Here is a 21,128-nt window from a genome sequence, read left to right on the forward strand (position 1 = left end):
GGCTACCACTGTCATCCACTTGGAAGGGGATCTATGTAGGAGATCCTTGATAGAGAGGCAGAACAATGTGGAACAAAACGCAAAATCATTTAGAGGAAAAAAAAGGTGGGGACCAGGTTTGCTGGTCCGATAGAGCCTGGTGGAATCACTGAGACTATGGCCCCTAGCTGCCCATCAGGTCTGGAATTGAGCCCACACCTGTGGTTTCTAGCCAAACAAAATAGAGGCATATGAGTTGAACATTTACCTCAAGTAGATACACTCTTGGAGAAAACAATCATGGGAGAAAGAAGGGCTGCTTATGCACAGGGAGAAAGCTCAGGGGCAGAAGTGTATGGAGGGATGGACACTGGGAAGAGGTAACTATGGGGAGGAAGTGGGAGGGGAGCTGTTGCATTGTGGTAAACTGTGATCAATGACATGAGACAAAGTATATGTGAACTGCTGTATGGAAAGCGCATTTGCTCTGTAAATCTTCAGGCAAATCATAATTTTAAAAAATAAATAAATAACTAGTATGTACAAGAAAACAGATGACAAGACAGGGAATTTTACCAGAGAACTGGAATATTACAACAACAGCAACAAAAGAATCTAATGGAAATTCTGGAAATTAAAAATACAACAAACTAACAATGTAATAGATAAGGAGCAGTACTGATTGTTTGATCAAATTAAGGAACTATTGTAAATTTTTAAGTGTGATACTAGTATTATCAGCATTCATCAAGTTCATATTTTTAGAGAACTTTTATCTTTTAAATATTAAAATATTTTTGAATGAAAAAAAATTAGGTGGAACCCCCAATACTATGGACTTGGGGTACCTTTCAGGCCTAGAATTGGACTCACTCCCATGGATTGGCTCTCAGCCCAACAGTAGAAAGACCTACATACAGAACACCTACCCTGGGGCATTGCACCCACCTATTCCAGGGAGATACACCCCTTGGAGCTATCGGCCATGGGGCACCGGACAGGCAGCATTCACAGACAGGGAAAGCTGGACAGACAGAAGTGCATAGTTAAGAAGGGCACGGGGAATGCTTAGTCATAGGGATGGGAGGGGAGGACAGATTGTTGTGGCTGGGATTGTTAATTGGGGCATGAAATCAAATGTACACAAACTGTTGAATGTAAAACAAATTTTGCACTCAAAGCACAATAAAATTAATAATAAAAAAAAAAGTAAAGGAAAAAAAAAACACGTTTGCAGCAGTATATTGACAGAGAACTTCCAGAGGTGCAAGCTGGATTCAGAAGAGGACACAGAACAAGGGATATCATAGCTGTTGTCAGATGGATCTTGGCTCAAGGCAAAGATAACCAGAAAGATGTTTATTTGTGTTTTATTGATTATGCAAAGACATTTGATTGTGTGGATCATGAAAAATTATGGATAACATTGAGAGGAATGGGAATTCCTGAACACTTGATTGTACCTATGAGGAACCTGTAAGTTGACCAGGAGGCTGTCATTCAAATGGAACAAGGGGACATTACATGGTTTAAAATCAAGAAGGGAGTGCATCAGGGTTGTATCCTTTCCCCATACTTATTCAATTTATATGCTGAGCAAACAATCTGAGAAGTTGGACTATTTGAATAAAAACGTGGCATCAGGATTGGAGGAAGAATCATTAACAACCTGAGATACACAGACGATACAACTTTGCTTGTTGAAAGTGAGGATGACTTGAGGCACTTACTGATGAAGGTTGAAGTGTACAGTCTGCAGTATGGATTACATCTCAATATAAAGAAAACAAAAATCCTCACAGCTGGACCAGTGAGCAGCATCACAATAAATGGAGAGAAAATTGAGGTTGTCAAAGAATTCACGTTGCTTGGTTCTATAATAGATGCCAATGGAAGCAGCAGTCAGGACAGTAGATGACGTGTAGCATTGGAAAGGTCAACCGCAAAGGAACTGTTTCAAGTGCCGAGGAGCAAGGATGTCTCCTTGAGGATTAAGGTACAACTGACACAAGCCATGATATTTCCACTCGCCTTGTATGCACGTGAGAGCTAAACAATGAATAAGGAAGACTGAAGAAGAGTTGATGTTTTTGAGTTGTGGTGCTGGCAAAGAATGCTGAAAGTACCATGGACAGCTGAAAGAACTAACAGATCTGTTCTGGAGGAAGTGCACCCGAAATGCTCCTTGGAAGCGAGAATGGCCAGACTTCGTCTCACCTATTTTGGTCATGTTGTTAGAAGGGACCATTCCCTGGAGAAGGATGTCATGCTTGGTAAGGTGGAGAGTCGACGAAAGAGGGGGAGGCCTTCAACAAGATGGATTGACATGGTGTCTGTGATGATGGGCTCAAGTATAGCAGGGATCATAGAGCTGGTGCGGGATCAGGCAGTGTTTCATTCTGCTGTGCATGGGGTCGCTATGAGTCGGAAACGATTCTACGGCACCTAACAACAACTCTCTGTTCAAGAGCAAGTTTCAGAGTCTCTTCTAACATCCATTTTGGTCTTTTCTACCTTTCCTGCCTTTTTAATGACCTTTTGTTTTCTTCATATCTGATGTCCTTGATGTCATTCCACAAGATTGCCAAGTCCTTCTTCCTAGTCTATCTTAGTGTGGAAACTACGCTGAAACTTGTCCACCATAGGTGACCCTGCTGGTATTTGAAATAGCAGTGGCATAGCTTCCACCATCACAGCAACACTCAAGCCATCAGAGTATAACAAAATGACAGATGAGTGGTGGCCCAATTACTTCATCTTTCTTAAACACAAAGTCAGATGTTTTGCTTCCCTGTTACCCATTCCTGTCTTCAAGAGATGTTCTGCTTTGTTGCTTATCCTATCCTGTGTTCATGGTCTGTCCTTTCCTCTGCCCCAGCCACTAGGGAATCTGTTTATGGAGCCAGATGGCTAATCTCTGAAAGTCACTGTGCTGGAGGCCCTGACCCCAGCTACCAGCAGCTCACTGTACAGAAAAATAAAAAGTGGTGTATTGTTTTTATATGAGTTGGTGAAATCAACAAGGTCCTACAACTTCCCTAGAAAGTTGTATTCTTGACAATAAGTGGAAAATAAAAACAAATAAGTTTTTTTCCAAACCTCTTCTTTACCCAATTTTTCTTTTTTTAACTTTTTATCATTGTGAAGTATATAACAAAACACCTGCTATTTTAACCATCTTTATATGTATAAGTCAGTGACTTTAATACATTCACCATGTTATACAACCATCACCATTACCCATTTCCAAAATTTTTATCATCCTTAAAAGAAATTCAGTGCCCCTTAAGTAATAATTCCCTTTCCCTTCTCCCATTCACTCTTGACATTCACTAATAAACTTCAGTCTCCATGCATTTTCCCATTCTAGATATTTCATATAAATGACATCATTTAATAGTTGTCCTTTTGTATCTGACTTATTTCACTTGGCATGTTTTCAAGGTTCATTCACATTGTAGCAAGTATTAGGACTTCATTTCAATTTATGGCTTAGTAATATTCCATTGTCTGTGTGTACCACTTTGTGTTTATCCATTCTTCTATTAATGGGCATTTAGCTTGCTTCCACTTTTCAGAAGGAGCTCTGGTGGCATAGTGGATAAGGCATTTGACTGCTAACCAGAAGGTCAGCAGTTCAAACCCACCAGCTACTCTGCGGAAGGAAGATGGGATGGTCTACTTCCATAAAGATTTATAGCCTTGGAAACCCAACAGGGGTCACTAGGAGTCAGGATCGACTCAAGGGCAATGAGTTCAGGGTTTGTTGTTTTGTTTTTTGTTTTTTGCTTTTTGAGGTTTTCCACCTTTTGGCTACTGTAAATAACGCTGCAGTGGGCACTGGTGCACAAATAAGTACCTAAGTCTCTATCTAATTTTTAAAACACAATCTGCCTTCTTTATTTCAGTGCTAAATTCAGTGTAGAAATTAGGAAAAGTGATTGAACTCAGTGGCAATGCCAGTGACCATGGAGTCTCTGTGTGTTTTAGGAATAGAAGCCACAGTGATTCCCCCTCACACATAATTCTGCTGAACTTTAGAACCTGTTAACAAATCTAAAGAAAATATCTTACAAATTCTGGCAAACCTTGCAAATGAAAAGGCCTATATATGTTGGTTATACATGATGAACTGAATTATACATATAAAACATGTTAAATCTGTAAATGTGTTTTTAGTATATTTTACCACAATAAAATATATTTAAAAAAAAAAAAGGCATGTGTAATATGTAAGCTTTGTGCAACATTTACTTGGTGGGGGTGGGGAAAGAGGTGTTGTAAAGCAACTTAGGAGAGCAGGCAGAGACCTGACTAGCAACCCAGTTCAGATTTGGACTTTCTGAAGTTGCTGCTTTCAACTCCATCTTGATGTAACTCAGCCAGCCCACACAAAGTCAGAACAGATTTGATAACTTTGCCAAGTGTGTTGGGGAACTTTTGTGGCTGGCTAGGAGTTGGCTGCAAACGTGTGCCTGAGATCTTTGTTATTGAGCAGAGAGTGCTGCAGTCAGAGGAACTTCTTGGGGAATGCACAAGTGGTCCCACTGGCTGTGGAGCTCGGGGATTTCCAGGGCTGAGTGATGAATATTCCCTCGAGCAGCATCTGTGCAGCTGCCTGTACTTAGTTCCAGCACTGATTTCAAACTCCCTGCAGTAAGTCTAAATAAGAACGGGAGAGGAATGAAGCATCTAACCGAAAGTATTAGCATTTAGCTAGCTCTGACACTGAATCTTCACTACATCTTTAAAATGGGGATAGTAATCCTTGCACAAGTGGTTTTGAGAATTAGAAATAAAAAGGCTTTAAAATTATTATTAGTTGTTGAGTCAGCTCCTACTCATGGTGACATGGTGACACCATGTAAACAGAATGAAATATCATCCAGTCCTGAGCCACCTCCAAGATCATTAACATTTTTTTAGTCCATCAGACAATATTCTTTTGTGATTCACATGGCTAGTTTTTGTTTCATTGGCTAATTTTTGGTAGTAGATCACCAAGTCTTTCTCCCTAGTCTGTCTTAATCTGTACACGTCATTGAACCCCATCCCCCATGGATGACGCCACTGGTATTTGAAATACCAGAAATATAGTTGTCAGCATCATAGCAACATGCTAACCACTAACAGTACGACAATCTGACAGACTGATGATGGGATTTTAGAAAGGGCAAAGTAAATGGAAGATATTATTATTAGGCTCAACTCTATACCAACTAATTGTTAGACTTTAGGTATATTGTGACTGTGAATATAAATGTTTAAGTTCCTTCTGAAAATTTTATGATTTTATTAAAGTCAAGCAAGCACTTTTACTAAAAATAAAACAGGTATTTTCTGTCTGGTTAATATGATGCTCACCTCTAATGTGTTCTCTACACCTAATCACTCTATCTTCTAGTTCTAATTTAAGTGGTGTACCATGTCAGTCTCTCCCATTTTCTCACCCCAATAGTGTCAAATCTACTTTAGAATTTTTCCTTCCACCATTCAGACTCCTGTTTTCAACTGTCAGTCATGAGCTTTGAGACTTCTGTTTTGGGAGGAAACTGGCCTCTTTCTCAGTGAATTGTACCTCTGTTTTGAGTTTTAATTCTATGAACAAATGCATACTGAGTGGCCCTACATTGTTAACTAGTGGCTTCATGAACAACACTACACATATGACTGGAAGTAGCCTGAATTTGCTTTTTCTTGCCAGAAACAGATACCCCCGCAACCTGTTCCAACCTCTCTTTCATAACATTCCTGTTAAAGGTGACTGTTCCAAATAAAACTGTGGCCCAGATATACTTACCCCTAATTCAGAGAGCTTACATAACTAGTTCTGTGGGAAAAGGAATTTTTAGTTCTGGGTGTTGAGTAAACAGAGTAAACTAGGTTCAGAGTTACATCAAGCCAACTCCAAGACAGTGGTGTCACTAGGGTTGGTGTCACCCAGTGCAGTAACTCATGGAGTCACACCCCCGACACACAGACTTCCTCCCATACCAGACCATGCAGAATTCTTAGTAATGTTTATTATCAATTTTAAGCATAGAATAATATGTGATTAATATAGCTAGAAGTTGTTTAAATGTAATATTTATTAGATTATATGAATACTAATAACAAAATAGTTTTGTAAAATCTTTCTACATTGACTTACAACATTATTGGGAACTGAGCAGCAGCAACAAAAACAACAGTGTGTGCTTGTAGCATGTGCAGACAAAAACCACATGATTCAAAGCATCATTGTAATTGGGTAGTGACAACTCCAACCAGAGCTCATTAGAAGGTTAAAAAGTAAATAGAATCTTAGTCTTGTAGGTATATTGATACATGTAAGCAGGGCTTACAAAATATTTTTTTGTTGTTATAATTACTACAGAGAAACTTTTATAAAAAATAGTAAACTTCACTGAAACACTGCCTAAACTTTTACAGACAGCCATTTTTTTTTATCACTCCTTCTTAGGCTGGGTTCTCTAAAGGAGTAAAACCAGTGAAACGTGGAGAGAAAAAGAATTGATTTAATCTGAGGAAATGGCTCATGAAGTTTTGGAGGATAGCAAGTCTCAAATCTGTGAGTTAGGCATCAGGATGGAGGCTTTTCCTAACTCATGTGGTTGCAAGAGCTGATAAACTCAAAATCAGAAGATCAGATGTCAGGCTTCTTGTTCATAGGGCTATGGGAGCTGCTGAATCCCAAAATCCGCAGGTCAGGTGGCAGGCTGCTAGCTCACTCCCAAGAACTGAAGGTCAGTTGATGATGAGTTAGAGTTGGGTACAGGATCCAGAGCAAGAGTGTGCCTTGCTAGAACATCCATTTATATAATGAAGACAGGCCACAACCCCAAAGAAACTCTCCTTTCAAGTTATTGGCTATATCAGATGTCATCATGGAGGTTATTACCTTATATTACATTATGAAATACAATCAGTCCAGTGTCTGCCAAACCACTCAGGATCATAGCCTAGACAAGTAGACACATAGTATTGTTCTTGTCAGGTGCTGTTGAATTGTCTCTGACTCATAGTGACCCTATGTGCAACAGAACAAAACACTGTCTGGTCCTGTGCCAGCTTCATGATTCTTGCTACACCTGAGCCCATAGTTGCAGCCACTGTGTCAATCCATCCAGTTGAGGGTCTTACCCTTTTTCATTGACCCTCCACTTTACTAAGCATGATATCCTTATCCAGGGAATGGTTCCTTCTGACAACATGACCAAAGTAGGTGAGACGACGTCTGGCCATTCTCGCTTCCAAGGGGCATTCTGGCTGCTCTTCTTCCAGGATAGATTCGTTAGCTCTTCTGGCAGTCCATGGTACTTTCAGTATTCTTCACCAGCACCACAACTCAAAAGCATCAACTCTTCTCCAGTCTTCCTTATTCATTGTCCAACTGTCACATACATGTGAGGTGATTGAAAATACCATGGCTTGGGTTAGGCACAGCTTAGTCTTCAAGGAGACATCTTTGCTCTTCATCACTTGAAATAGATCTTTTGCAGCAGATTTGCTCAATGCAATACGTTGTCTGATGTCTTGACTGCTGCTTCCATTGGTGTTGATTGTTGAACCAAGTAATATGAAGCCTTTGACAACTTCCATCTTTTCTCCATTTATTGTGATGCTGCTTACTGGTCCAGTTGTGAGGACTTTTGTTTTCTTTATATTAAGGTTTAATCCACACTGCAGACTCTAGTCTTTAATCTTCATCAGTAAGTGCTTCAAGTCATCCTCACTTTCAGCAAGCAAAGTTGTGTCATCTGTATATCATGGGTTATTAATGAGCCATCCTCTAATCCTGATGCCACATTCTTCTTCATATAGTCCAGCTTCTCAGATTATTCGTTCAGCATACAGATTGAATAAGTATGATGAAAAGATACAACCGTGACGCACTTCCTTCCTGATTTTAAACCAGTATCCCTTTGTTCTTTTCAAAAGCCAATCTCCTGGTCTATGTACAGGTTCCTCATGAGTACAATCAAGTGTTCTGGAATTCCCGTTCTTCTCAATGTTATCCATAATTTGTTATTATCCTCACAATTGAATGCTTTTGCATAGGCAATAAAACACACACAAAAAAAAATAAACATCTTTCTGGTATTCTTTGCTTTTAGCCAGGATCCCTCTGATATCAGTGATGATATCCCTCATTCCACATCCTCCTCTGAAACTAGCCTGGATTTCTGGAAGTTCTCTGTCAATATATTGCTGCAATCATTTTTGAAATATCTTCAGTAAGATTTTACTTGCACATGATATTAACGATATAGCTCAATAATTTCCACATTCTGTGGGATCACCTTTCTTTGGAATGGGTGCAAATTTGAATCTCTTCCATTCAGTTGACCAGGTAGCTGTCTTCCAAATATCTTGGCAAAGCCAAGTGAGTGCCTCCAGGGAGGCATCCGTTTGTTGAAACATCTCAATGAGTATTCTGTCAATTCCTGGAGCCTTGTTTTTCACAAATTCCATCAGTGCAGCTTTGACTTCTTCATTCAGTACCTTTGGCTGTTGATCATATGCCACTGCCTGGAATGGATGTACATTGACTAATCCAATTCTTTTTGGTACAGTGACTCTTTCTGTTCCTTCCATCTTCTTTTGATGTTTCCTGCATCATTCAATATTTTGCCCATAGAATCTTTCAATGTTGCAACTCAAGGCTTGAATTTTTTCTTCAGTTCTTTCAGCTTCAGAAATGTTGAACATGTTCTTCCTTTTTGGTTTTCTAACTCCAGGTCTTTGCATATTTCATTATAATAATTGACTTTGTATTCTCGAGCTGCTCTTTGAAATCTTCTGTTCAGCTCTTTTAGCTTGTCATTTCCTCCATTTGCTTTAGCTTCTCTCTGTTCAAGAGAAAGTTTCATAGTCTCTTCTGACATCCATTTTGGTCTTTTCTTCCTTTCCTGTCTTTTTAATGACCTTTTGCTTTCATCATGGATGATATTCTTGATGTCATTCCACAATCCTCTGGTTTTTGGTCATTGGTATTCAATGCATCAAATCTATTCTTTAGAGGGTCTCTAAATTCAAAAGGGATATAATCCAGGTCATATTTTGGCTCTTGTGGACTTGTTTTAACTGTCTTCAACTTCAACGTGAACTTATATATGAGCAACTCATGGTCTGTTCCACAATCAGCTCCTGGCCTTGTTTTGGCTCAAGATATTGAGCTTTTCCATTGTCTCTTGCCACAGATGATTCCTGTGTACTCCATCTGGCCAAGTCCACATGTATAGACACTTTTTGTGTTGTTGAAAAAATGTATTCATAATGAATAAGTTATGGGTCTTGCAAAATTCTATTGTGTGATCTCCAGTGTTACTTCTATCACCAAAGCCACATTTTTCAACTACCAGTAACTCTTCTTTGTTTTCAAATTTTGCATTTCAATCACCAATGATAATTAACACTTCTTGACTGCATGTTCAGTCAGTTTCAGACTGCAGAAGTTGGTAAAAGTCTTTAACTTCCTCATCTTCGGTTTTGGTGGTTGGTGCGTAAATTTGAATAATAGTAGTATTAACTGGTCTTCCTTCTAGGTGATGGATATTATCCAGTCCCCAACAGCATTGTACTACATAGCATTAACCTTTACAATTCACCCTTTGTCAATGTGTCACCTATGTACATCTTCTTAAACCACACATAATCTTTAAATGAAGACAATTATAAAGCCATAATTGTACCTATAGTATACAACAAACATACATACAATCAAAAACACACTAGCCACATTTACATCTTACATTTTATAGGTAATGGGATAAGGAAGGGAAGAAAACAAAAATATTTGCTATGTATATATACACGCAGATATATGTATAAGACAAGGAAGAAATATTCATAATATTTTATACTCCTTGTTTCTGCAACTGGTCACATGGTCATAACTGATATTTCAAACTACCTTCTTCCACAACCATATTCTCTTTGCCCTCAGCAATTACCTTAGCTGGTCATGTTTCCCTTCCTGGTGGGGTGACATAAACCTTCACTTCTGAGAGGTCTGAGCCATTAGTAGTCAAGTCAGAATTGGATTGTTGTAGTTTTCCATTGACTTTAATCAAAGGCATGGTAGCACTGAGGGACTATCTAAGGGATCTCCTGTATTCCAGACAGATTTTTCTTTACCTCTATTATGTAATAGCAATCTGATTTCCCCTTGGTAATCAGGATTAATAACACCAGTCAATATGGTAACTCCCTTGTTTGCCTGTTCATCTATTGGCACAGGGAGCCCAAAGTGCCTGAGTGTCATTTTTAACTTCCAGTTCAATGTAATTAGTGTTATGTCTCCAGGTGGGAGCATTCCTCCCTTTGGAACTAAGACCTCTAGACCCACAGAACACAGGATGACAGGAGCAGGAAGTAAAAATTTTGCAAGTGGGTCACTAGGGGAAATAATAAGTGGTACCACTCCCATTTCCACCCCTTGATTCTTAGACTCATGACTATGGGAGAAACAACACTATATGTGCACACTGATTTAGAACATGGGAGCTCTGGTGGTGTAGTGCCTAAGACATTTGACTGTTAACCAGAAGCCTGGTGGTTCAAACCCACCAGCCACTCCTTGGAAGGAAGGTTGGGCAATCTACTTCCATAGTGGTGTTGTTGTTATGTTGCTGCCTCAGAAACCCAAGGAGGGGGCGCTATGAGTTAGCTCTGACTCAACAGCAGTGTGTTTTGTGATATAGGCTTTTGGAGAATATTACTACAACCCTGCAAGTTATTGCCACCTCTTGGCACTGTAATGGTAACTTCAGAAGACCCTTACATCATTCTATCAAGCCAGCTGCTTCAGAATGATGGGGAACATGGTAAGACCAGTGAATTCAATGAGCACAAACCCATTGCCACAGGTCATTTGCTGTGAAGTGAATGCCTTAATCCAACTTGACAGTGTGTGGGATACTGGGAAGGTGAATAAGGCATTCTTTAAGTTCATGGATGGTAGTTTTGGCAGAAGCATGGTGTACAGGAAGGGAAAATCTGTATACAGAGTAAGTGTCTATTCCAATGATGAAAGGGATTTAATATAGTAAACCTGCCACCAAGTTGCTGGATAATCACCACTAGGAATGGTGCCATATTTGGGACTCAGTGTTGGTCTCTGCTGCTGGCAAATTGGGCATTCAGCAGTGGCTATAGCCAAGTTGGCCTTGATGAGTAGAAGCCCATGTTGCTGACCCCATGCATAACCTCCATCCCTGCCACCATGGTCACTTTGTTTTAAAGTCCATTGGGCAATGACAGAAGTGGCTGGGGAAAGAGGCTTACTGGTTTCCATAGAACCATCATCCTATCCACTTGACTTAAAATCTTCCTCTGGGAATTCTGGTAAGATGGTGGAATAGGCAGAAAGACAGTACAGACCCTCTTCAACAAAGAAAAGGGGAACCAATTGACACAAATACAGAAGATAATCCTGGAGCCCTGAGCTTTAAAGAGAAGGAAATAGAAGTGGACTAAACTCCAACTAGAAAAATTTGCATGAAAACACCAAAAAAAGGAGACATATGGAGCTGCAATCTGGCAGTGATTCTGACAGCACAGACAGCTTGGATATTGCGGAGTGGAGTTAGGACCTAAGAATTAACCTAAAAATCAGTGCTGCTAGCCAGGGACTGCACAGAGGACTGCTCTGGTGTCTGGTGAATAAAAGGAGAAACAGCGAAGAAGAAGGTGGGCTGAGCTGTGGACTTTTGCCTGTCAAAATGGCACAGCCATTTTGCATATTTACAAGCAGTTCGACCATTTTGGAACTTAAAGGGACAGTGTTCTTGCAGATTCCAGGGACTTAATAATAAACTCCAATTGTCAGGACCATAAGGACATTCTGGACGCCAACAATGGAAAGGTGCAATATTTCCCTTGTTACTCTTATACCCCACATCCTTTTGGTAAATGGAGGTGCAGACATCCCTCACTGCCACCCACCTTCTGTGCTGAAAAGAATTTCATCCCAGTCTATGTGCTCAGACAGAGCCTGGCTGTCCTGTTCCACCCTGCCCAAATTTTTTTTTTTTTAGTTTGTTTATTTTTGTCTATTTTAAAATTATCATCATTATTTTGTTATTGTCCTTTTTATTATTATTATTTATTATTCCCTTCCCAAATTCTAGTTCTCAGCTTTTTCTCTCTTTTCCATTCCTGGTTCCAACTTTTTTTCTTTCTTGTGGATAACCCTATTCCTTGTTTTTCTTTTTATGTTTTCCCATTTTTTTCTTCATTATTCTCATACTCTGCCTTTTATCTCTATTGCTCTCTCCTCAGATATTGTGGGGTTTTTTTTCTTTTATTGTTTTTTTGATTATTGTTCTTGTGCGATTACGTGGTGTGTTTTTGTCAACTTGTTTTCACTTTTTTGGTGGTTATTTTATTGTTATTTTTGTCTAACTGAGTGGGAGACAGCATCAGTGCCCATATGACACAAGTACACCCACACCTCCTGCAGCTTCACTTACTGAGTGAGAGCCACCACTTCCTTCTCCATCAATGGGCCAATGATAAATAACCACCTAGAAGAGCCTGACTCACCCTTAGCTGCTCTTCACAAACAGTTAGGAGAGATATAAATATAACAACATCGCAATGTCTCAGAGAAAACAGACCATCACAGTCCACACAAAGAAGAAAGATAAAGTGGTAGAAACAATGGAGCAGGATACAGACCCAGAACACATCCTTGAGAAAGAAGCAGCATTGGAACTACCTGACAAGGAATTCAAAAGAATTATATTTAGGTGTCTTCAAAGGATTGAGGGACAGATCAAGGAAAACAATGACAAAATTAAATACTGGCAAAACATTAGAACAATTTAAGAAGAAAACACAAGAAAAAGTGAAAACACAAATGAAAAATTAGAAATGATACAAAATCTACAGATAGAAATCCAGAATATTAATACTAAATTGTCAGGAATAGATAACACACTGAAAGGGAAAAGGAGTCAAATCAAATCAATGGGAGACAGAACTAATGAGATTGAAGACAAATACCTGAATACTTCTTTGGAAAGGGATCAATTATAAAAAAGATCAAAACAAAATGAAGAAAGCCTAAGAGTCATGTGGGATACCATCAAAAGGAATAACTTATGTGTCATTGGAATTCCAGAACTGGAAGAGAAAAATAAAACCACTGAGAAAATTGTCAAAGATTTGTTGGAAGAAAACTTCCCTGATATGATGAAAGATGAGAATATATCCATTCAGGAAGTCCAATGAATCCCAAACAGGATAGACCCCAAAAGAAAATCACCAAGACATATAATTATCATATTCATCAAAACCAAAAACAAAGAAAGAATCCTGAAAGAGCACAGGAAAAACAAAAAGTTACTTACAAAAGACAACCAATAACAATAAGCTCTGATTTCTCAGCAGAAACCAAGCAAACAAGAAGGCAATGGGATGGTATATATAAAACCCTGAAAGAGAAAAAATTCCAACCAAGAATTATATACCTGGCAAAATTGTCCCTCAAATATGATGGTGAAATTAGGAGATTTCCAGATGAGCAGAAATTAATGGGATTTGTTAAAACCAGACCAATCTTACAAGAGATGCTAAAGGGAGTCTTTTAGACAGAGAAGCAACAACAGCCAACAACAACTGACCATTAATACACATGATGGTATAATCCAGAAACCAACCCAGCTATGAAAGGATCCAAAGTAAATAAGCCTACAAGATTGTAAACAGGGAACCAGAGACATCAATTGACAAAGGAAGAAAACTATAAACCAAAAAGAGGGAAAACACTTGTTGTTACAGAACTTCTATATGGTAGGGAAGTCAAGACAACTATAAGATAGAACAAACTGTTCTAAACTTGGGAAGAAAACTATAAATCACAGGGTAACCTCAAAGAAAAATGATAAGCCTTCACATCAAAATTAAAAAGAGGACCAGCACAAATATTTAGCAAATACTAAAGTAATAGCAACAAAGGAAGTGATAACACAATTCATAAATAAATGAGCTCAGCATAGAAAATTATATGGAACAAAGAAATCGACACCACAAAAAAAGCACATAACAAAAATGACAGCAACAAATTCATATTTGCCAATAATTACATACCTGGCAAGGGACTTATCTAAGATTTATAGAAAATTCCAGGGCCTCAACACCACAGGAATTAACAATCCAATTGAAAAATGAGCAGAAGACATGAATAGACACTTCACCAAGGAGGATATTTAGGTAGCCAGCTAATACATGAAGAGATGCTCACAATCATTGGCCGTCAGAGAGATGCCAATCAAAACAACAATGATATATCACCTCACCCCAGCAATGATGGAAGGTTCAACAAGACAGAAAATAACAAATGCTGGCAGGGGATATCGAGAGATTGGGACTTTCATACACTGCTGGTGGGACTGTGAAGTAATATAACCACTGTGGAAAGCAATATGGCGAGTCCTTAGAAAGCTGAAATTGGAGATACCATTTGACCCATAATCCTATTACTAGGTATATATCCTGGAGAGGTGAGAACCAGGATAGGAGCAGATACATGCACACTCATGTTCACTGCAGCACTATTTACAGCAGCAAAAAGACAAAAAAAAAAAAACAACCTACATGCCCATCAGCAGAAGAGTGGATGACCAAACTAGGTACATACACATAATAGAATGCTATGCAGCAGTGAAGAATAATGTAGAATCTGCAAAACACCACATAATATGGATGAACTTGGAGGACATTATGCTGAGTGAAATAAGTCAATCACAGGCAGACAAATACAGTATTAGTTCATTGTTGTGGAGGGTCAAGGAATAGTTTATATATGGAGGGAAACTTTCTTTGTTAGTTGCCAGAGGTAGGAGGGGAGGGGAGGGAAAACTGCAAAAAAAAAAAAAAATAATAATAATAATACATTGACCCATGTTACTTTAGTTTTGTGTATTTCACTGTATATAAATTATATTTCAATAAAATGCATTAAAAAAAAAAAGCTCCCTGGCATTGGTATAATGACAGACACATAGACCAATGAAATAGAATTGAGAACCCAGAAATAGATCTATTGACCTATGGTCAGCTGATCTTTGACAAAGAGCTGAAATCCATTAAATGGGGACAAGAATATTTAATAAATGGTGCTGGCAAAACTGGATATCCATTTGCAAAAAAAATAAAACAAGATCTGTACCTCACACTATACACAAAAACTAACTCCAGATGGGGTAGCATAGTGGCTAGACACTTGCCTGCTAACCAGAAGGCTGGTGGTTCAAACCCACCAGCCACTCCTCGGAAGGAAGGTTGGGCAATCCTACTTCCGTAGTGATACTGCCTCGGAAACCCAAGGAGGGGTCGCTATGAGTCAGGGCCGACTTGACAGCACATAACAACAACAACAACAACTCCAGATGGATCAAAGACTTAAATGTGAAACCTAAAACTATAAAGTTCCTCAAGGAAAAACTAGGGGCAAATTTAGGGGTCCTAATTGAAGCTTTGGTGGCAAAGTGCCTATGGCACTTGACTGCTAACCAGAAGGTTGGTGGTTCAAACCCATTAGCCACTCCTCCAAAGGAAGGTTGGGCAATCTCCTTCCATAGAGATACCACTCAGAAACCCAAGGAGGGGTCGCTATGAGTTGAAGACCACTTGATGGCACATAACAACAACAAACAACAACAATATATGGCATAAATAGACTATCAAACGTAATCCAAAATGCACAAACAGCAAAAGAGAAACTAGATGAATGGGGCCCTCTAAAAATAAATTGCTGTGTTCTTCCAAAGACTTCTCCAAAAGAGTTGGTAGAGAACGTACAGTTAGGGAAAAAAATATTCAGCAATGACATGTCATGCAAGGGACTTATCTCTAGAATTTATAGAAAACTCCAACACCTCAACAACAAAAAGACAAATAACCCAACTAAAAAAAAACATGAATAGACACTTCACCAAAGAGTATATTCAGGCGGCCAATAAGCATATGAAGAAATGTTCATGATCATTAGCCATTAGAGAGATGCAAAACAAAACAACAATGAGATACCATCTTGCTACCATCTTGCCCTGGCACTATTAGCAAAGTTCAACAAGACAGAAAATAACAAATGCTGACAAGAATGCAGAGAGATTGAGACTCTCATACACTGCTTGTGGGACTGTAAAATAGTCCAACTGCTGTGGAAAGCAGTATGGCAATTCCTTAAAAAGTTGGAATTAGAAATACCATTTGACCCAACCATTCTATTACTAGATGTATACCCTAAAGTGAGAGCCAGGACAAGAACAAGATGTACGCACACCCATGTTCATTGCAGCACTATTTACAATAGCAGAAAGATGGAAACAACCTAGGTGTCCATCAACTGAAGAATGGATAACCAAACTATGGTAGACACACAATGGAATATTATGCAACCCTAAAGAATAACATAGAATCTGCAAAACATCACATTACATGGATGAACTTGGAGGACATTATGCTGAGTGAAATAAATCAATCACAGAAGGACAAATATTGTATTGTTGTTGTTCTTGTTGTTGTTGTTGTTGTTGTTATGTGCCATCGAGTCAGACCCGACTCATAGTGACCCCTCCTTGGGTTTCCGAGGCAGTATCTCTATGGAAGTAGATTGCCCCATCTTCCTTCTGAGGAGTGGCTGGTGGGTTTGAACCACCAGCCTTCTGGTTAGCAGTCAAGTGCCTTAGGCACTACGCTACCAGAGCTCCCAAATATTGTATTAGTCTGTTATTATAAAAAGTCAAGGAAAGGTTTATATATGGAAGGAAATTTTCTTTGTTGGTTACCATGAGTGGGAGGGGAGGGGAGGGAACACTGTTAGATAGGTAGAGATAAGTATTTATTTGCATGAAGAGAAAGCCAATGAATCAAATGTGAATGATCAACACAGTGGCATTAAGGAAGAGGAAGACATAGAAAGGTACATGGGAGGTACAGACAACAACGATGAACCCTTTTGCACATACAGTACTGTGTCGTCAGTGAAGGCAAACATGGGTATATGGGTGGATTGATGGGTGGACAGGCTGAGCTATTAGGTATGTCTATACAAGGGGGAGTGTGCCCAAGGCCATGTATAGGGTTGGCATACAATGTCTGTATAAGTGTATTGCTATGTTCTGTAAGAATTCCCAGGTGTCTAGTAGAGCTGACAAGAGACAAGGCTGTAGTCACTTCTTGGGCACAGCTAGCTACCAAGAGGGATTGAATAATTGGACCTATGGGCTCAAGACCATAGTCGCAGGGGACATCAAGCTCAATTGGCATAACATACTACAAAAACATTGTTCCACCTCCTACTTAGGCAAGTAGCGACTGGGATCTTAAAAGCTTGCAAGCAGCCATCTAGATGCAACGATGGGTCCAGAGCAAAGAAGAATGAAGAAAACCAAAGATTCATGGAAACAATTAGTCCAAGCAACTGGTACACCATGCAGTCCTCAGCCTATATGACTATGAGATCAGAAGAACTAGATGGTGCCCAGGGACCAATGTCAACCACTCAGACTGGGATCTATGTAGAAGATCCTAGATAGAGTGGAAGGGTAATGGGGAACAAAACTCAAAATCATTTGGGGAAAAATAAAAAAGGGACCAGGTTTGCTGATCTGATAGAGCCTGATGGAACCACTGAGACTATGGCCCCTAGCTGCCTTTCAGGTCTGGAATTGAACTCACACCTGCAGCTTCCAGCCAAACAAAAAACAGGCATATGAGGTGAACATTTACACTAGGTAGATACACTCCTTGGAGAGATCAATCATGGAAGAATAGAAGGGTTGTGTATGCACAGGGACATAGCTCAGGGGCCAGGACTGCATGGAGAAAAGGACCCAGGGAAGAGGTGACTATAGGGAGGAGGTGGGGAAGTAGGAGGGGAGCTGTTGCATTGTGGTAAATTGTAGTCAATGTCATGAGACAAAGTGTACTGCTGTATGGAAAGTGAACTTGCTCTGTAGACTTTCACCCAAATAAAAATAAAAACAAAAAAATCTTCCAGCCCTAAAAAAATTTTTAAAAATCCTCCTCTGCTGACTTCACCCTTTGGTGAGCATTCATATATGACACAAATATTCACTTCTTTGGCCCATTCAGAGAAGTCTATCCACACACCTCTTCTGTATATCTCCTTGTCTCCAATTTTCCAACCATGTTCCTTGCAAGGCCCTCACCATCCAGCCAAACCATTGGCTATAGCCAGTACATAATTGCACATCTGGCCATTTCTCCTTTCAAGTAAAGTGAACAACCAAGTGTACTACTTCAAGTCCTGTTCATGAGAGTGTTTCCCTTTACCACTGCCCTTCAGGGAGTTCCCAGAAAGGGACTAAATTGCTACATCACTGTCTACTTTCAAGTGGTACCTGCATATTGAAAAGAGCCATCTGTAAACCAGTCATGAGCTTTCTCTTCCTCAGTCAGCTGATCATAAGGAACTCCTCATGAGGCCATAGGTGCAGACTGGGAGAGGGAGGGTAATGGAATAGAGGGGGAAACCATAGGCATTTGGGACACTTCCCCATGTACATTACTTGTGCCTTCGTGTCCTGCTCCAGCCCGATCTCATATATACTACTTCCACTTAATGAAGCTTTCATTTAATGAGCTTGTTCAACTTTATGACTCTGTGGGTTAGACAACACCCAGTTCATGATGGGCAGCTTAGGCCACATAGTTGTTTGGTGGCCTATGGTTAGATTATTAAGTCTCTATTAAGGCCAATAACAAGTCAAAAGGTGTTTCTCAGAAAAAGAGTAGTTATCTGCAAAGGATGGCAGGGTTTTACTTCAAAATCTTGAGGGTCTGTACTGTGATTCTCTAATAGCGGCCTGCCACAGACTCCAAGCAGCATCTCTGTCTTCTGCTGACACTTCAGAAACTCTGCCCAGATTGACAAAGCAGCTTGCATAGCAGCCAGAGCCTGTTGTAGAGCCTTCTCTTGTTCTGAGTTCCTCTCAAAGTTAGCAGTTTTTGAAGTCACTTGATAAGTAGGCCAGACTAGCACACCTAAAGGAACTCTGGTGGTATTGTGCCTAAGGCATTTGACTGCTAACCAGAAGGCTGGGGATTCAAATCCAGCAACCACTCCTCAGAAAGAAGGTTGGGCAATCTACTTCCATACTGAAACCGCCTCAGAAACCCATACCGAAGTGAGGGATATGTTGCCTCCAAAATCCAAAGAGGTTCACCAGCCTTTGTGTCTCCATTTTAGTTGTAGGAGGGGCCAGATGCAACAACTTCTCTTTCACTTTAGAAGTAATATCTTAATATGCCCACATCACTGGACCCCTAGAAATTTCACTGAGGAGGAAGGCACCTGATTTTTTCATTTTATTGTGGTTTGGGTGAAAGTGTACAAAGCAAATTAGTTTCCCATTCAGTAATACATACACATTTTGCTCAATGACATTAGTTGCAGTCCCCTCAATGTTACCCTTCCCACTTCCTCCTTGGGTTCCCTGTTTCCCTTCACCTGTCTTTTCTGCCCCTTCCTGCCTTCTGAACTTTGTTTTGGTGCATATGCTGCCTTTTTGGTCTTGTATGTTTGATTGTTCTGAGGAGTATTTTCCTCACAGATGTAACTGTTCACTTTATAGGCTTATCTATTATTTGGATGAAAGGTGATCTACAAGAGTGTGTTCAATTCCAGATTTGAAGGGTGTCTAAAGGTCATAGTTTCCATGGGTCTATCAATCTTTATCAGACCAATATGACTCCTCTTTTTTATTATTTTCAATTTTGTTCTACATTTTACTCCCACTCTGTCCAGGACCATCTATTGTGGTCCCAATCAGAGTGGTCAGTAGTAGTACCCAGGCATCATATAGTTCTTCTGGTCTCTGGGTAGTGGAAGCTGTGATTCATGATGGTCCATTAGTCTTTGATTTTCTTCACTCATCTTTGCTCTGGATGGGAAGAGACCAATAGTTGTATCTCAAAAGCTCACAACTGGGATCTTAAAAGCTTGTGAGTTTTTTCTGTTTTTTTTTTTTTTTTTTTTTTTCCTTTTTGATTGTGATTTGGGTGAAAATTTACAGAGTAAATTCATTTTCCATACAAGGGCTGACACTCATTTTGCTTCATGACATTGATTTTAATCCCCATAATGTAACAGCTCTTTTCCAACTTCCTCTCTGTGGTTACCTTTTCCTACCTTTTCCTGTGTCCTTCTTTCCTATGCATTCCTATCCTCTGAGCTATCTTCCTGTGCAAATACTGCCCTTCTGATCTCCTTTGGTTGCTTGTTCCAAGGAGTGTGCTTACTTAGTGTAAATATTCACCTGATAGGCCTGTCTATTGTTTGGCTGAAAGCCACAGGAGTGAGTTCAATTCTAGGTCCAAAGAATGACTAGGGGCCATAGTCTCAGAAGTTCCACCAGCCTCTATCAGACCAGTAAGTCTGGTCTTTTTTATGATTTTGAGTTTTGTTCCACGTTTTTCTCTCACTCCATCCAGGATCTCCTATTCTGATCCCTTTTCCAAGTGACTGATAGTGGTGGCCAGGCACTATCTGGTCTCACTGTCATGTAGTCTGAGGTTCACATGGTTCACTAATCGTTTGCTTGCATCTTTGGTTTTCTTCACTCTTCTTTGCTCCAGATAAGGAGAGACCACTTGTTGCATCTTTAGATGGTCACTTGCAAGCTTTTAAGACCCCAGTCACTATGCACTAAAGTAGGATATCTTTATTGGATATTGTCTTTATGGATTATGTTATGCTAATTGACTTAGATGCCCCTCAAAACTATAGTTTTATGCCTTAGGCCCTGTGTCTTAGTTCCTCAAGGTGTTTGCTTATGGTTAAGAAGTCTGCACAACTTTGCTTCCTGCATACTCTATTATATGCCTGGAAATATTTGCAGCATATACGAATATATATGTAGAAATATCCTCTGCAAAAGTTATATATGCCATCCCACACCTATGCAGCTTACATATCTACCTATATATCCAGTTATATATCCATTATTGTTTGCTATTATTATTATTAGGAGCTCTGGTGGCGTAGGGCCTAAGGCATTTGACTGCTATAACCAGAAGGCTGGCAGTTAAAACCCACCAGCAACTCCTCGGAAGGAAGAGTGATCTACTCCCATAGAGATGTAGCCTTGAAAACCCAAGGAGGGGTCACTTTG

Source organism: Orycteropus afer, unplaced genomic scaffold, assembly GCF_000298275.1.
Source record: "Orycteropus afer afer isolate SDZICR_OR568_19922 unplaced genomic scaffold, OryAfe1.0 scaffold00342, whole genome shotgun sequence".
Lineage (NCBI taxonomy): Eukaryota > Metazoa > Chordata > Mammalia > Tubulidentata > Orycteropodidae > Orycteropus > Orycteropus afer.